This window comes from Lissotriton helveticus, chromosome 7 (assembly GCF_964261635.1).
Source record: "Lissotriton helveticus chromosome 7, aLisHel1.1, whole genome shotgun sequence".
In the NCBI taxonomy this organism is placed as follows: Eukaryota; Metazoa; Chordata; class Amphibia; order Caudata; family Salamandridae; genus Lissotriton; species Lissotriton helveticus.
In genome coordinates, this window is record NC_136068.1 from 725,224,875 (window position 1) to 725,244,019 (window position 19,145).

The 19,145-nt window shown below is 47.5% G+C and overlaps 1 pseudogene; it reads right to left on the reverse strand.

Moving 5' to 3' along the window:
- Positions 1 to 3,495: 3,495 nt before the first annotated feature.
- LOC144769246 (galactose-1-phosphate uridylyltransferase pseudogene) lies at positions 3,496 to 4,594 on the reverse strand (annotated as a pseudogene).
- Between the last annotated feature and the right edge of the window lie 14,551 nt (positions 4,595 to 19,145).

The window sequence follows — 19,145 nt, forward strand, 5'->3', positions numbered from 1 at the left end:
AAAGAAAGTTCAAGGGTATCCCTTCACGGCAAACTTATTTTTTAATTACTAAGTATTATATCTCAATATTGCTTTATTCACTTCTCATATAAATGTTTAATGTATGTCACCATCTAAAATATTACTTATAATGTGGTGTGATCAAATGTATAAACAAAAAATTATGTTTACATTTTTTTATTCATGCATACATGCTGTAATGCCAAACAAGAAGGCCCAGATCCAAGACTGAAAACACAGCCTCACAAAACAAAACAAACCCCAAGCACACTTGAGTTTGCAGGGCGATGGTGACAAAAAGACACAGCACCACATCCAAAAAAGGGCACAAGCACACATTACCCTGAGAAAAGTAGAAAAGGTAAACAATAGAGAAAGCCAAAAGCAAGTCCAGCAGTCACCACCAAGGAAACAGATCATTGTGCCAAATGCAGAAGGGGACAACCCAATACAGAAGAGCAAGCATCGCGGGTAAAAATAAAGTGCCAAGAAGCCCAACAGGAAGTATAGCGGACTCAAAGACCAAGACTGAGCATGTCACTGAAGGAGACAAGTTACAAATACACACATGCAGTGTACTAAAGAAAGGTACCCACACCAGAGCACAAGAAAGACTACATAAGCAGGGGATCCCCAGGGTACAATGCAACTGTGGTGGGAATTTCTGGAACACCTGATGCAAATAAGCAAATAACCACTGCTAAGGACAGATGCATCACCTGCTCAGTGCCTAAATGGGAGCAGCATGCATGGCACATGATCATAGTCACATCAGAAAAGAGGAAACCTAAGTCCCCAACAAGAAGGTATGCAACAGTAAACAAAGCAAGCCCAAGGAAGGTAAACATTCCCCCAACATGGAGCATGGGAGAGAAAACTCCAGAATCCAGAACCAAAAAGCCCAACATGAAATGTCACAGTTTTCCAGAAATTACAGGGCAACCAATGTCCTCAGCTTGAAGGTTCAACACCAGAGGAGCCACCAAAGGCAAGGGGTTCGTGAACTTTGCGTAATTTTATTATGCAAAATTACATACATTTGAAAAAAGTTATTCAAAATGCATATGTGCCATTTAGTGGTATATTTTGCATAAATTCATCAATTTTGGACATGATGCATTGCACGCTAACAAAATTGCAAAAAAAACACAAATGCTATTAGCAACAGCTGCTCTCATTCTGTTCATTGACATGGTTCTTGTGCTCCTGCAAAATTAATTTTACTAAAACGGTCTTGAAATTATGTGAAGTGGCATAATGGTATACTTCCGTGAATGTTTTGTAACAGGCATAATGTGAAATGCTGGAAATTATATATTATTGCCCCGGTGTCACAAACATCTTAGCCTTCCAATGAACTAAAAATTAGGCCCAATGAGAGTGAGCACATAGGAGCAGCAGAAGAAGCCACACTATGTGCCTGATTACGAGTTTGGCGATCCTCCTGTAGTACCGCCACCGCTGGGCTGCCAGGAGTACCGCCAAGCCTGTGGTGAACCCACCCACCGGATTCGAAGTTGAATTTGAGGCAAGCAAGTGGTGCTGCGGCAGTCTCATGGTGGCGGCTGTCTTAGGCTCATAGGAGCATCTTAACAGCAGACCGCAGCCGTGAGAGTACCTATAGCACATTGATACACAGTGTGGCATACACCATGCAGGAACAAGGGTGCAATTCAAGGGGGGCACAACATGTGCTACCTCGCATGCACCTCCTGGCCCGAAATGAACAGAGGGCCCTGTTGGCGCCCCCTTACAAGCATCTCCGACACCTTTTTCTTGGCAGGCTCCAGGGCCAGGTTTTTGCCGCAAAATAAAGCACAGGGAATATCCACCATTGCCAAACAAAGTCCATAGAAAAAAAGTGAGGGCAGAAACTCCAAATTTGAATGAAAGGCCCAACACAGGGAAGGGAGCCCTATTCACAAGAAGAAGTCTGGAGTCTTATGAAAGCAAAAGAGCAGAGACTCTGGACAAGAAAAGGATGCCTAACCCAAGACAAACACATACCAAGACATCTGGGGTTGCCCACAAACAACCCACATACCATATAGAGGAGGGGTAGTGTGGCAGGAGAGAACAGAGAGGCAAGATCCCATTGTGAGAAATAGAGTTGCTGGCTGAGGAGGCTATAAGCTCTTCTCAAGCAACTGTCACAATCCCTATCAGGGTGAGACACTGAAGTTATTAAATTAACCTGTGCTCTTCTGGCTGGCAGCTTGGCACAAAAGCTGTCAGGCTTAACTTAGAGGTAATGTGTAAAGTATCTATGTAGCACACAAACAGTAATAAAGTAAATACACAACACAAGAACAACCCACACCAATTTAGAAACATAGAGTACGTTTTAACAAATTATTTGATACCAAAATGAACAAAATCTAAGCAGTAGAATTGGAGATATGCAAGTTTAAATATTTGTGGAGAAAGAGGGCTTAAAAGCACAAAGTATCAGCTGTGATCACCTGGTCATGCCGGACAGGAACAAAGTTCCACATTCAGGCCAACCATTTTTTTTTCTTTTTTTTTTTTTTGTGTCCTCATATATGCCACCAGTAGATATTAGCTCTAAATGGGCGTGCTCCAGGCCACTGACACAGACCAACCTTTCCTGCCCTTGGACTTGTGGATAGCCGATGGAGGTTGCCCAGAGGTAAGGCCGTTTCCAGTCCTATTCCCTTTCACGATGTTACTTGCCACATAGGGAGGACGGGACCACTTAACCTCTGGCATAATCATTGGACTTTAGTTGTTATTTCTCACACCATGTTTTTAAAGCAGACCAAAGCTTAACAGACTTTACCCCTCCACATAGCATATCCAATCTGCTAACCGCCATGATATTTCTGAGACAGTTCACAAATTTAGGGGGGTGTTCCGATTTCCACTCTTTACAGATCTCCCTCCTGGCAATGACCACCACATAAAAGATAAACATTCAGGCCAACCATGATGAATCACGGACCAGATACAGGGACCAGGTTAGGCACACTGATAAGTGTACCTTATGTCCTGGATGCAGGGCGTTGCGCTGCATAGCTGTGGTTCCGAGGAGTGATGCAGGGTCCTGTGCTGATTTGCCACATACATCCTCAGTTCCAATGAGGAGTTGCGAATGAATGAGTAGTGAATGAATAGCAAGATTTCTAAAATGCGCAGCTACTCCGAGGGGTATCCCGGTGCTGAGTGGAATGTAAGAGAGTGTGTATTCTTTCTCTGTTTTGATTGTATCTGAGCTGAATTCTGTCTATAACAGCCTTGCAAAAACTATTTATTTAGGCTCATATGGCACTGTTAGGCCAGGTTTCACTGAAATAGCCCTCTATAGCTTTCAGACTCAAGCCACCTCTTCTTCATAGCTAGAATGCACCCATGGCTCCACTGGCTGCAAACAGATGTAATTCCTGTGTCTGACACAATCACAAGGTCCCGTAATTTGACTGGTCTATTCGTCGTGGATCACGCCTGTGTAGTGCCTGCTGCGGAGGGCTGTGGAGCTCAGTGTTTTGATTGCTCATCAGCTGCAGCCTGCTTCAGTCTGCAGTTCTCTTCTGAGAGACCCCTCAAGAGCTCAGCTGCCTGCTCTGGCGTCAAATCTCACTGGGCTTCTGCCAGCATCTGATAGCCCACCATGAACTTCTGAACAGTAGCCGAGCGTAGGGGGGATGGGTAGTAATGTGCATAAAGTTGCCAGTGAGTATAATCCTTCTTGAGGTGGGGTCTGGCGGGAGCTCCATGCCATCCCATGGAATAGGAAAGGAGATCTCAAAGAGATTGTCATACTTTATGAGAAGCCTTTTCATCATAGAAGCCAGACTGTCTCGCTCCTTGTCGCTGAGATACTGAAGCCGTAACACATGGTGTTGAGGCAGCAAAAGGATAGTGAAGGGCCAAACTGCCCAATAAGGGACAACCACCAAGTAGTCTTCATTTTCAAAAACAATGCGATCCTTCTGAGCGACTTCCAAGTTTCTGTACTCCCACAGCTGAGGCACCTGGTGCTTCCTAAGATATTCCATCTGGGTCAATCCTCCACCTGGACTTCATTCAGCCAATAATAACTAGACTATAGCTGGCAGTGTGGATGAGTATTTGAGCAGCCCATCATTGCATCCTTATTTTCAAATATCTCCACCCATGGGTATGTTCCTCCCTGTTCTCTCTAACCCTGGGCAGAGCTGGTTGAGCAGGACTACGGGCTGCCGCCCTCCTCTTCCGCGCATTTCACAGTGATCAGCGCGAGAAATGCGCATGCGCACGCACATTGGAAGATCACCGTGAAACGCGAGGAAGAGGAGGACGGCAGCCCGGGGACACCTCAGTCAAGGTAAGTCTTTATTATTTTCCCTTTAATGTATTTTTATTTAAGTTCTTCCTATGGGGGGTGGAGGCGGGGGCTAGTCAACTCAGCTCTGCTGCAGTGTGTGCAGAGAGTTGCCCACTCTGCTTACTCCGCGGGGGTAGGGGGGCGGAGTGGAGAGGAGCTCTCAGCCCGCTGTTAGTTCTCTCATGATTTCTGACCTCTTGTCAATCACAGCTCTTATTTCAGGGGTGTCATAAGAGGAAGTGTCATATCAGACCAAGGATGGAAGCACATGATTGTGCATATTCCTTTGGCCGATCCTGCTCTAAGCAGGGGGTGGACACTATCACAAGGTTCCGGGGCATCTGGCTGGAGGGCTGGGAAGTCATCATCAAAGAGGTATGTGCTCTCGTACAGGGGATTCACCTCTGCATTTTCTCACTTTGCTCATGGTCAGAGCAGGTTGGAAGGATCATTGCAAGGAACATGCCCTTGGGGAAGTTTCTTAAGCTGCCCTTGCCATGGCCTTTTCATTCGAAGCGCAGAAACCCACACCCATTCATCCCACAGTGGATTGTAACGCACATGCTGGTGCTTGGTTGGATTAATACTGAACCCGTCAACCTGGTGTCGGCATCACCACTGTCCATGGTCGTGCTCATGGGCGTGCAGCCGCTGTCCACCTCAGGGGTCTCCAGGACATTACTGACTCCTTTAGAAAAGTGCACAAATCCCACAGCTCCTACAGGAGGTGCTACACTCATGTGACATTCCAGGAATAGCAGACTGTAAAACGAGGTCTGTGTCAAGTTGTGTCACTCTGCGTCACTTCGGCTTCAGATGCAGAGCTGCAAAGGCTGCATTGGGTTTGGTCTTGCTGCAGCAGTTATGATGTGTACCACCGTGGGGCTAGCAAAGCAGCTGTAACCCAACTTTCAAGGGTCCAGGACTGGAAAGGCACCACTCGGGGTAGGATTCACAGCAGGCAGAGTACAGGTACAGTGTTCAAGATGGTTAGAGCTTTTCTATCCCTGAGGCTGTGATAAGTGTTCCAGCCAACAAACCCTTGGAGTCACTCCGGGGGTACTGGGTACAATGTGCAGGTCCAGCCCTTCTTACTCAAGCCACAGGGCACCAGAGCAGCAACAGGGCTGCAGAGCAGTCATTCTTCTGAGAATTCCACAACTACAAAAGTGATCTGAAGTTAGGGTCTGAGGATCTAATATTTATACCTGGTGCCTACTTTGAATTGGAAGAAGCTTTTAAAGTTACTACAGAGGTGGCTGGAATTACCTACCTCCCTGCCCTGGTCCCAATCTACCAGGGGCACAATAGGCTAGTGTGATGTCCTTTGTGTCTGAGCTGAGCCAGAGCCTTTGAAGTACAAATGTGGTAGGTGACAGCTCAGCCCCCTATCAAGTCAGAAATCGCCTACCCTGCTCACATTCAGACCCTCTATTGTGATGCTGTTTGTGAACGATACACAAAACACCTAGGCATGTGGCCCAGGAACAGGCTGCAGGGACCAAATGGTTATGAATAGAAAATGCGTGTAACAAGAGGGAGAGAGAGGACTAGATAGCTAGTCCGAGTCCCCGAGGGTTTATATGTGATTAATCAAAGAGGACTAGCTTGAATTGACCAAAGTGTTGCAGTACTCTAATTAGTTCTGTCACGGGCACCTTGTTGGTGTATTCATGAAGCCCTCACCCACCAACCTAGTTGGTGGCATGCTTCATCATCGGGCCCACCCAGTGACACCTAGTATGTCCCGGGTGTGCTACGACGCCTGATTACAGCGGAGCTGGTATATTGCTGAGAGTGCAGTGAGTGAGGTTGAGTGAGTTGTGATTTAAAACGGCTTGGTGGTGGTCCCAGTACCCGAGGGTAAATTAAATTTTAATAACTGGGCCGCCACCAGCGGTTAAAAGTAAGGCTACAGGACGCGTAAGGGTGGCGAGTTACTGCCCCCTGCGTCCTTCAGATGGTCGACATGTTTCAGCCAGTGCCTTAGAGTATTCTGGCTTTCCTCAGGACCATTTTTTAAAACGTGTGGTGAAATAAAACAGACTTAGTGTTGTGGTACAGACTATGTGATACACTCACTAAGGCGTTTTTCTATATGTGAGAGGGGGATTCCCTTCTCATGCATACCTGTACAAACAAACATTAAGGACAAGGACAAAACATTTATAGAGAGAGTCAGTAGTCAATTTAGACATATGGTCAACAATGCTTTGGTGGCCGGATCTATAGTGCAAGGTGAGAGGACTATAGTCGGCTAGGTGTGATGGTACTGGTGGTGCATTCAGAGTGAAAATACGCGACTAATTAGGAGCGTGGTGTGGCTAAAAGACGAAAATCACACTGTAAGGAGTTGACTTAGTGTGGCAGGGCGCAAGAAAATTGTTCTTACGCTTTGGGTTATTAGCCAAGGCTTCCTGGAGGGAAGCGGTAAGGGGATGACCAGTCTTTCTGGTCAGTGCCTGCCTTGTACCTGTTGTCCCGCCGTCGTCCTCCGGTAGAATGAGCCTGTCGACGTGTGGGCTTTTTATACTATGGTTAACAAGGTAATGATGAGCACCTGTGGGAATAGTCAGGGTGGAAAGACTACCCCTTTGTGTTGTTGCTGCTCATGTTCATGGTTTGCACACTAGTCTCTCGTGCATGCTCAGTATGATAGCGCGATTGTTATGTTACTGCTCATGCTCATGATTTGCACACTAGTCTCTCGCACATGCTCAGTATGATAGCGTGATTATAATGTTACTGCTCATGCTCATGATTTGCACACTAGTCTTTTGCGCATGCTCAGTATGATAGCGCGATAAAGTAATTAAGGTACATGTAGCAACTATTTAGCAGGTAATATATGCCGCCGTTGGTACGGGGAAAGTGGCAACACCCGTGTTAGGTGTGGCGTGGTCTATCTGCGCAGGCGCGAAGGGATCAGCGTTGGCCACGTATGCGCTAATGTTGGGGAAACATGCCTGTGAGACGCGCCACGTCCCAGAGTGGTTCGGCCCGGTAATCACTGCGTAATGCACATGCGCTGCTGGGCGCTGCGCGCTAAAGTTGACATGGCAATATTAAGGGGGTTTAAGCATGTGCCCATGATTATGGCAGCCTAGTGGTGCATATAAAGGGGGAGCATGATCTATGTCTATGTACAGAGGGACTATGGCACGGGGGACTCACCACTGTACAAAGGCGAGGTAACTGTGACTAGTGTAGGTCTAGGGTGTGACTGAGTTCCACGGTATGGCGTCGTTGAGGCCATTGGTTTGGGAGGATAGGCGATATATCCAGCGTTGTTCCTTACTGAGTAATTTCTTCTAATTATCCACTGCCAGTTCCGGTAGTTGTTCGATGATGGTCCAGGTCAGGTCATTGGGGGTGTGTCCCTGGGTGATTAAATGACTGGTCAATTTGCTAATGTTCTTCTTGCACCTGATTGTGCTCCTGTGTTCTGTGACTCTAGTCCTTATTTTGCGGGCGGTCATACCGATGTATCGGAGGCCGCATCTGCAGGTAAGTAGGTAGATCACATTACGTGAATTACAGTTTGTGTGGCTGCGTTGAGTCCACACTTTGTCTGGTTCTAGTATCAATGTTTTCGTATGGCTGGTAAGATGGCACAGGCTACAGTCATTGCATGGATAATGTCCAGAAATTTTAGGTAGGCCCCACGCATTCAGGATAGTGTTGGGTTCTCTATTGGTCAGGGGTCTGGGGCGGGTGCTCACGAGTTGGTCTTTCAGGTTGTTGCAACTTTTGTAGGCAAACCTAGGGGTTTCCCATTGTCGTTGTCCAGAGTTTAGGATCTTCCAGTTTCTGCGTATGAGCTTCGCCACCTCATTGGAGGTTGTGTTGAATGTGGTGACACACGTGATGGGTTGGTCACTCTTGTCCTTGGGTACAGTTTCCAGAAGGGCCTCCCTATTTTGGTTCCTGGCTCTTTTATTGATTTTGTTAATGATGGCCCGGGGGTAGCCTCGTTCCTCCAGTTTCTTAGTCAGGTCTGCCGATTGATTTTTGTAGTCGGTTGCTTGAGTGCAGTTTCTGCGTATATGCAGAAACTGCCCAAATGGTAAGTTTTCCCTTAAAGGGCGGGGATGGAAACTTGTGTAGTGGAGGAGTGAGTTCCTTGAGGTAGGCTTATAATAGGTGGTAGTGATCAATTGGCCATCTTTGGCCCATATGTTCAGATCAAGGAACGCCAAATGGCTTGCACTTGAGGTACTTGTGAATTTCAGGCATGGGTCTCTTTCATTGAGCCAAGTGAGGAAGAGTTGTAGAGTTATTTCTGAACCCTGCCAGATCATAAGGATGTCGTCAATATATCGACGCCATGTGAGGATATTCCCGGTATAGGGATTGGTGTTGTGGGTGATGTGGGTCTGCTCAAAGAGGTGGACATAGAGTCCTGCCACGCTGGGGGCGAAGACGCTGCCCATTGAAGTTCCGTTGGTTTGGAGGTACAGGCTTCCCTCATACTCGAAATAGTTTTCCTTTAGTGCTATTGTTGCACATTGGAGGATGAAGTCTCTGGGTGTGCGGTGTGGCCATGGGGACTCCATGAGTACCTGTCTCAGGACTTGGATGGTGGCGTCCTGGGGGATACTGGTATAAAGGCTTTCAATATCCAGGCCCACCAGGAGTTGGGTTTCTGGGTTGAATTCAGTGTTGTTGATGACTTGTAGTAAGTGTTTGGTGTCCTTGATGTAACTGGGTGTTTGCTGGACCAGTGGATTAGGAAAGAAATCGCAATAGCGAGAAGGGGGTTCCAGAAGGGAGTTGATGCCAGACACTATAGGTCTGCCCGGGGGGAGGGGGGGAGAATACCTTTATGTATTTTTGGTACTGTGTAAAAGTATGGTACTTTTATCTTTTGGGGGCAGAGGTACTCTGCTTCTTGTTTGGAGATGTGTTCCGCCTGATGGGCGGTCTTCACTAGTGCCTGGATAGTGCTTTGTAGTGAGTTGGTTGGGTCATGTTCCAGTTTTTTATAGTTTCTTTGGTCGCTTAGTAGTCAGCGACATTATGTGTCATAGTCCTGTTTATCTAAGAGCACAATGCCTCCTCCCTTGTCGGCAGGTTTTATTATGATAGAGGGATTGTTTTTGAGTTCCTGGATGATTTCTCTGTCTTCCTTCAACAGGTTGTTGAAGTGGTTGGTTGGTTCTAGGTTCTCGACATCATTGTAAACAGCCAATTCAAAAGTGGTGCTCTCTGGGGGCACTGTGGAGGGTGGCGGGGTGAAGGTGGATTTGGTCCTCAGGCCTGTGATATTAGGGTTTTCAGTGGGAGTTGAGTCGTCCCTCAAGGGTTTCTCGAAGAAGGCCTTGAGTTTTAGTTTCCTCATGAACTCCGCCAGTTCCACGTGCAGTTTAAATTTGTCCAATCTAGTCGTTGGCACGAAGGATAGTCCCTTTTCTAGTACTGAGACCTGTTTGGGTGTCAGTGAAATATTAGAAAGGTTAAACACCATGGACTCATGGGTTGCTTGGTTTATGGTTTGCTGGTTCCCGGTTGGCTGGATGCCTTCTGGCGAGTGTTCGCGCTCACTGGGTTCCCGTCTTAAGCCCAGTGTACTTGTGGTTGCGGGTTGTGTCTTCTCCTTCCGCGTGTTCTTCTGCCCTGTCCTAAAAAAGGAGGCATGTGGGGTCTGTGGTTTCCTGGGAATAAGGGCATGGGGCCAGGTGTATACATTGGCTGGTATCCGAAGTAGGGGTTTTGCATTGGGCCAAAGTTCGTTGGGGGCCCGAAGTAATGTCCAGGTTGTCCTCCCTGCCAGATGTTTGGCCAGCGTTGTCCGCGGCGGCCTCTGCCACCCCGTTTGTGTGAGCTGTTGCTAGAGTCACTGGATGCGGAACTGTCATCTGCTGAGGAGTCTGAGGCCCCTCTCACATATAGAAAAACGCCTTAGTGAGTGTATCACATAGTCTGTACCACAACACTAAGTCTGTTTTATTTCACCACACCTTTTAAAAAACGGTCCTGAGGAAAGCCAGAATACTCTAAGGCACTGGCTGAAACATGTCGACCATCTGAAGGACGCAGGGGGCAGTAACTCGCCACCCTTACGCGTCCTGTAGCCTTACTTTTAACCGCTGGTGGCGGCCCAGTTATTAAAATTTAATTTACCCTCGGGTACTGGGACCACCACCAAGCCGTTTTAAATCACAACTCACTCAACCTCACTCACTGCACTCTCAGCAATATACCAGCTCCGCTGTAATCAGGCGTCGTAGCACACCCGGGACATACTAGGTGTCACTGGGTGGGCCCGATGATGAAGCATGCCACCAACTAGGTTGGTGGGTGAGGGCTTCATGAATACACCAACAAGGTGCCCGTGACAGAACTAATTAGAGTACTGCAACACCTTGGTCAACTTAAGCTAGTCCTCTTTGATTAATCACATATGAATAGAAAATGCCAGCTTTCTAAAAGTGGGATTTTGTGAATTTTGAGAATTACAATCTGAATTTTACCATTTCAAGAATATTTTAAATTACAATTCCTCAGACATCAAACTTGCCTTTCCTACCTGCTCCCAATCACAAGTTAGAACATATTTAATGTAATAAGATAACCCAATTATACCCTATGGGAGAGGTAAGCCTTAATAGTGAAAAATACATTTGTACTTCTTTCACCACCAGAACATGTTAAACCTAAAAATGCATGTCCATTTTTTTCATACAATGCACCCTGCCTTATGTGCTGTTTAGGTGCTACCCTATGTGTGACTTAAATGAATTAAAAATATAATTCTAGGCTTGGCAATTGGCAGTTTAAAACTGCACACACTGACGGCAATGATAAGTCTAAGACATGTTTGAAAATCTACTTAAGTGGGTGGCAAAGTAAGGGATGCAGGCCCACTAAAGCATTTACTTTACCAGCTCTGGGTATATCGTATACCACTATGGACTTGTAAGTAAATTTAATATGCCAATCAGGTGTAAGCCAATTTTAGCATGTTTAAGGTATTCAGCACAAGCACTTTAGCACTGGTTAGCAGAGGTAGAGTGCAGAGATTCCTAAGGCCAACAAAAAAAATCAGAAAAATAGCAGGGGTGAATGCAAAAGGTTTGGTGGTGACCCTGCAGGGGGTCAAATCCAACAAAATTCCAGAAAACACTAGCTCTAGCAGTAATGCATATTCATCGGGCAAGAACATGCCTGGTAGGGTGCAAGGGGCAGCCCATGAAGAATGTAATTGGAAAAAATAGAACGCACCCCAGAAGCACCAAGTCTGTTGGGGAGAATAGGCAAATTACAGAACTAGCCTCACCCCAGCAGCAAATTGGAAGAGTACATATCTGTCTATTAGTGATGTAGGTGTGAGTGTCACAGACTGAGAAGGCATACTCCAGCCCCAAGCCCAGTGGGGAGGCAGGCCAACCATCATAACAGGTACCGCATGGTCCCCCAACAAGCTCAGTAGGGTGGCAGGAAAACACATACAAGGACAAGGAGGAAGGGAATAAATACCAGAAGCCCCAAGCATAAGGAAAAGACCAAGACTGGCATGACAAGGAATTGCACTCAAATGTCCAACAGTTTAGGGGCCCTATTGTTGCATACAGGGCAGGAACATGCCTAGCCCCAAGCTAACCAGGGAGCGCTAGGGTATGCAGTCCATGCCCCCCACCCCAGCCCAGGAGGGGGGATAGATACACATCCAGAGGTCCTATGTGTCACCAGACAGGAAAAATTGTAACACCTCCATCCACGTTGTAAAGAGCAGGCCAAACTCCATAAGAGCACGGAACAGTCACCCTCAAAAAGCTGAGCTGGGCAGTCACCATACAGGGAACATACCACAAGCCCAAAGTTTAACAGAAAGCAGAGTGGGAATCGCAAGTCCAACTCGCATGGCAGGAGAAAAATGACAGGTGGCACTCATATCCTCAGGCGTAGAGAATCTCAGGGGACAGATAATCCCCAGCCCCAAGAACAGCACAAAGTACATATAGGGGAATGTACACGCCCAGCACTACAAGCAATCAATAATGAGTAGAAAAAGCCTAAGCAGGGTCCTTAAGGTAAGCAGGAACTCCCATAAACTCCCAGAAAGCAGAGACGGACTACCTCCCAAAGGAGACACCTCTTCTGTTTAATTCAATAAATGTTTTTCCTGGTTAGGTCTCACCTGAGCCAGCGCATGCGCTGCTCTGCAAGACATTTAGTAAACAGGCTTTAAAAAGTCCGACCACAGCTTATTGGCTGGCATAGAGCGTGCGGTTATGCGCACAATGAAGAGCAGAGGCGCCATCTGGCTTTACATTCTCGTCATGGTGCACACGCATCGTACACCACTCATCAGCCTGCTTTTATTTTTGCCCTCCGCCCCTCCCCCACCACAGAGCATGTCTCACGGTCGTGCGTCTTGTTTTTTACTGCTGTCTCCAGGGCATGACCAAGTGTGCAAGTCGATACCGTCTTGTTTAGAGAATCAGGCTTTACTCGGTGTTGGAGTTTAAATATTAAGTATACTAATTCGAATCTGATTCAGACATTGACAGAGTGCCAAACGAAGTAGCTTACAAGCTCGAAGTGTAATCCATTCCGAGCTTGTTTTATAAAAACATTTAGCACATTTTGTTTTTCAGCCGACTCCATGCCACATCTCCCTTGCACTTTGATGCCCTTTCTTCCCCTCAGTGGCGAGCTAATCATACTATGCACCTAGTGTTGCCAGCACTATCTCACTACTCCCAAGAAAGCAGCCCTTCTACTTCTCCTAATCCACCAGCCCCCGTAAAACACCCCCCATCCAGGCAGTAGCCTGTACGACTGCTGAGATCCCCATGTGCAGTCTGCTGGTCTTCTTCCGTGTGGCACAGTATGCAAGCAGTGGCATGACTGCTTCTATGCTACATAATGCAGTTGGTGACATCTGGAGCAGGCAGGGACCTTCTCTTCTGTGTTGCGCAATAAGCTGGTTGTGATGCATCTACTTCTGTGCTGCACTGTATGCAGGCGTGACAACTGCTTCAGTAGTGCACTATGTGCTGCCGGTAATATTGGTTTCTGTCATGCACAGTATGCAGGCAGTGATATCTCTTTCTGCAACTCATTATGCAGCGGCAGCGGCTCAAAAACCTGTGATTCTGCATAAATTCCCTGCGAGTACAAAAAAATTAAAGTCTCCCTGTCTGTGTAATTTAATCAATGTCTGTGTAATTTAATCTAACTGGTGCTCCCGGATGTAGGAAGGTGGATATCTGACTATGGTTACCCCCAAACTGTTTGCCTGGTGTTTAGCTGATTTTTGACTTTAGTTGGCCTGGGACCCTGCTATTCAGGGCCCCAGGCTAATTGCTCTCTCCTTAAAATGGACTCCATGTACCTTAGGTACATACCCAATTGGAATTGGTTCACCTTATTGGCCCCTGTAACAGTGTACCCAGGTACCCAGGGCATAGGTGCTTCCAAGGCCTACCAGGGGCTGCAGCATGTATTGTGCCACCCCTGGCCTGGCCCCCATATTTGACACAACTGGCTGATCACTCAGCTGGGGTAAGTCGGTGTAACCACCCCTTACTTAGGTGTAGTATGCCTATACCTAACCTAAAATGGACGCATATGTTCCTATCAGCCACTCCTATGGAAGGCCTCATCAATCCTGGAGGCAGAGTGCTTGGAAATATGTGAGATGGTGCTCTGGCATGAGCTGAGCCTGTCTGCAGCTTTCGGAACCATGTCCTTTAGCTGTTTCATGATACTGCCATACCATATACTCTTAAGTGCATTATAATCCTCGCGGTTAAATGCTATCTTAGGTTTGGCTTTATCAAAACATGTCGAGTAAGGTGTCATACGAATTGGAATACTACCCCCTCGCCAGTTCTGGCGACGGGGGTAGCATTCCTCCCTTCTAGAGGGACACGACATGTACCTAACCTGAACCCCGGTTAAAGTTAAACAGAGCCTTAGCATCACAAAATGGATGCTGCCACCACAGACACAAGTCTGACCTCCTGCTGCTGGGAGTCCTTCCAGCGAGGGCAGCTTGGACAAAGGGTTTCCTGCACCACCCCAGACAGGATTTTGTGTATTGGGTAGGACAGGGCTGAATAGAATCAGACATGCCTGGGGCACACAAGGTGTCCCTGTGCATAGGCCAGTTCAAACCGGTGCTGGGGCTTTCCTGCCCCAGTCCTGGCGCGATACTGGACAAAGGAAAGGGGGTGTAACCACCCCCCTTCCTGGTTCCACCCAGAGGAGGGACCTAGTAGGTGATCCGGCCCCCCAGATTCGAATAAGAGTGGGAGCTGTGTCCTGAGACTTCAGATCATCCTGAATCAACTTGAAATAAAGAAGAAGACTGGACTTCGACATTCTGCTGCTCAGAAGACGGAAGAGAATCTCCCTTGTGGCCAAGGAGTGACCACCCTGTGAACACAGGCACCAACCAGCAACTCGACATCTGCTTTGCCGCCGCCTCCCGCCGGAGCCCGAGCCCAGAGCCTGACAAGACCCAGACTCCCAGACTTCTCACCGCCCGATCCACAGTCCCTGCAAAGAAGGGACCCGTGGAGGCACCGAGAGACGTGGGACCGGACATCTTGGAAGACCCCCAAAAATCTGACTGCGCAGCATCAGAGGCACCCTCGATGCTGTGCTTTGGGGTTTGAGAAGCCCCAACCTCGAGCAGCCCCTGCACCGAAGATCAGCCCCCCAGCATCTCCACGATCTGCGTGGGGCCCTTTTGCACTGTGCCACTCGACGCGCCATCCCGTCCACTTGCCACGCGGCTAGTGGCCATCTTGGCGACGAAATCTACAACTTTCACTGCAGGTCTGGTTGCTCCAGACTTGCCCTTGCTCCTGTAAAAAGGAGCACCCGCTCTGACCTTGCTGGTCCGAGTGACAAGCCTTTCTTGATTCCTGCGTGGCTTGCATTAGCCAAGGCCTGTTTGCTTCCATCCGGTTGCCGACACCGCCAACAGCGAGAAGCCTGCGTGGGACAGCTCGTGACCGACTCCTGGACGTCTTCGACCCCTTGTGTCCACGTGGCTGCAGAGAGAAGCTACACCTCGACGCCTGTTTGCACCCGACATCACCTGGTTCCACTCTGGTTCCACGGTAGTCACTGGCTAGTGACTTTGAACATTGTCCCCTCTGCTTTCATGTCTTCACGACTTTAGATCCACCCTTGGATCCACCGGAACTCTTCACCTCGAGTCGCCTGCAGCATCTTCAGCTCCAAGCACCATCGACCAGCGTGACGAAACCCGACACTACTTCGACCCTGTGCACCCGCTTCCTGTGGGTGAGGTAACTCAGCTCCGCCGGTGTTCCCACACTGGTACACACCTCTAGGGCCTGTGTCTTAAGTTTCATCCTTCTAGGTCACTCGGAAGGTTCCTCTTTAACTAACTTTGTACTTTTTAGGCACCATTGACACTGCATTGGTATTGCGTGCACTTTCCGCACTGCACCCGAGTCCTGCGGGCCTTTCCCGACTTCATCACTGTTAGTCCTGAATAGCTCCAGCGATTCCCCAGGCCCTAGGCCTCTTCACTTTCCTCATAGAGGTTCTTATACGACTATTTTAGTATATGGTTTAGGTGGCCCCTAGGGCTCATCCATATTCGTGCAACTTTTGTGTATTTAAACTGTGTTTTGTTTTAACGCTTGTGCTTCTGTGCTCATAAAGAGTATAGGGTATCTTTTGAGAAATAAATCTATATATATTTTCAATATATATCTGTGTGGTGTCCTTTCATTTGGTATTCAAGGGATTGTATATGGTAAAACAGCTTGCTTCACATGCCTTTACAGAGTTTAGCCTAAGACTGCTTAGTCCATGCTACCCCTAGGATAGCTTGTCTATAAGGTTGACTTTACAACCTGCACCATAAGGGTTGCTTGGCATGGTACAAGGTGATCACTAGAACTAGTGAGCATCAAATACCAGGCCAACTTCTCACACCGGAAAGACCCCAAAACCTTCAGGTCGAGTTTGCGCTGTTTATAAACTGCAAATATAAAAGCCTTCCCTTATGTGAGTACAGATACACACACAGGCAAGGCAAAAGCAGACTGTCTTTCGCCCCTCTCTTTCTGAAGGAGATAGTTTCGTCTAACTTGTATTCATGTAAAAAGCGAGGTTGGTCATCTTATATAAGAGAGTAACGCAGGTCCCTGCTATGCAGCCCCCCCCTCTCAGTAACCCAACCCACCATCAGCACAAGGCCTATGAATTAACTGTGCAATATAAAGTCTCAGGGGGCCCTCACCACATTGTGCAGGGAGGCTGCCAATTCTTGTTTAAAGGGGGCCGGATACGGGTCTCTATCGGGCTCTGTTTTGTGGTGCTTTAACAGGCTTTGTTTTGTGGTGGTCGGTTTATTCCCGGACTGCAGTAACAGCAGGCACATACATGTGCGCATGCTCACACTGCTCACTTGTCACTAGTGAAGGTAAGCATGACGTCATGCCAGGTGAGCGTTGTAGGGGAAGGGAAATCCTTTAAAGGGAGTCATTTTCTCTCTGGATTTTCCTTCTCTTTTTGAAACTCAGGAGCAGCAACATTGTGATGGCGTCACTAGGGGTTTAAGTGGAAGCTTGTTCAATATTACATACAAGTCATAGTTGCTGCTTATTTATCCTATGCAACTAACATCCATTGACAAAGCCAGTAGTCCTGACTTGTTGTAGGTATGAAGTTACTTGTTGTATAATATATCTGGATGCAATGACAGAAACAGCAAATTACAAGCCAGGCGGCACACTATGCCAAGCGCAGATTTTAGTTTACGTATTTGAAGCCACGCCCTTAATTTCATTGCCCTCGCCCCTTTGAGAGACCCCCCCCCCCAAAGTTTTTTCTTCCCACTTAAAGCCCTGACAATGGCGCACCACTTTTTGGCGAGTTGCATAGCTCCCAGATGCACAACGTGTGATATCTCAATGTGTGGACTCCAGGCGTCTGCTATAGAACTGGACCGAGTTCTTAAATACTGAACTGGGGCGAAGTGCAAGGACGTGCTCTTGGGAGAAGTGTGGCATTGTCTCCCTAATGAAGCACTTTTCTTACCCAGAGCCATCTCTAACTCCATCAAAGATGCTCATTGGGGTGTGGAGCGGCCCGGGGCTCCTCATGTGAAGCAAGATACACAAGTGTTGGCAAGTGACCCTGCAGAGAAGGGAACTGCTTAGGGACAGGTACGAACAGCAATGTGGAGAAAGAACCAGAGCTGCCTACTTTGGAATTGGAAATAAACTGCGTGCCCCTTAAACCTTTGGAATTGGGAAACTGACTTCAAGTCTCGGCGTCGGCTCAAAATCCTGTGATTCTGCGCCAATTCACAGCGCGTACAAAAAAAATAAAGTCTCCCTGTCTGTGTAATTTAATCTAACTGGTGCTCCCGTAAGGACCCCAAAACCTTCGGGTCGAGTTCGCACTGTTTATAAACTGCAAATATAAAAGCCTTCCCTGGCTTAAGTACATATACACACGCACACAAGACAAAAGCAGACTGTCTTTCGCCCTCTCTTTCTGAAGGAGATAGTTTTGTCTAACTTATAGTCATGTAAAAAGCGAGGTTAGCGATCTTATATTATATAAGGGAGTAACACAGGTCCCTGCTGTGCAGCCCCCCTCTCAGTCCTACAAGTCCCTTCTCTTATTTTGATTAAATATCAGACCATTTACTTTTAAACAAAAAAAACAGACTGCAAGGCGCCTTTGGTGCATCTGTTACTATTTGCTTTACATCTTGCGTGCTCCTCTCCACATCATCACTCAGGAACACCACAGCATCACTCAGCACCACCACAACATCACTCAGGAACACCACAGCATCACTCAGGAACACCACAACATCACTATGCGGTACCACAGCATCACTGAGTGTCACCACAGCATCACACTCAGCACCACTACAACATCACTCAGGAACACCACAGCATCACTCAGTACCACCACAGCATCACTATGTGCTACCACAGCAGCATCACTCATCGCAACCACAGCATCACTCAGCGCCACCACAGCATCACTTAGCGCCACCACATCATCACTCAGGAACACCACAGCATCACTCAGTACCACCACAACATCACTATGTGCTACCACAGCATCACTCAGCGTCACCACAGCATCACACTCAGCACCACCACAACATCACTCAGGAACACCACAGCATCACTCAGTACCACCACAGCACCACTATGTGCTACCACAGCATCACTCAGCGCAACCACAGCATTACTCAACACCACCACAGCATCACTCAGGGGCACCACAACATCAATCAGTGCCACAACAACAGCTGATGTTGTTGCACCAAGGATATTCTGCTGCAAAACTAAATACTTATAAGGTCCCAAAAGCGAGACCTATTGGCTATGCCAATGCTTGTTTTAATGTATCAACCTGTTAGCAGAAAAGCAGGAATTAGCTGTTTTACTGTTTTTTGGCCGGATGCAGAGCAGAAAGAAAATTATTTCTTCCTTGACAGACTTTCGGGGTTAAAATAGTAGTGGGAAGGACTGAAGCTGTCCAGGGAAAAAGAGCATGTAAAAGAAACAGGAGAAAGGGGCTTGATAAGAAATAAGCAAAACTTTAAGGTGCAGGAGAAATTAGGTTTTAGGAGCGATTGGAACAGAAAGATTAGATTGATTATTGAAAATAAATCAAAGGAACTCATTTACATGCATTGAAGGTAAATTGTGCTGGGTTAATTTTGGGGTTTCGGGTAGGCCTGGGCGGTGAACCTTGCTCTGTTTGCAGAGTTTGCGTTGTTTTCTGCACTCCGCACTCCGTGGAGCTCGCGGAGTACAGAAAACTCTGCATCACTATGTGCGGCGGAGTTTTTTCC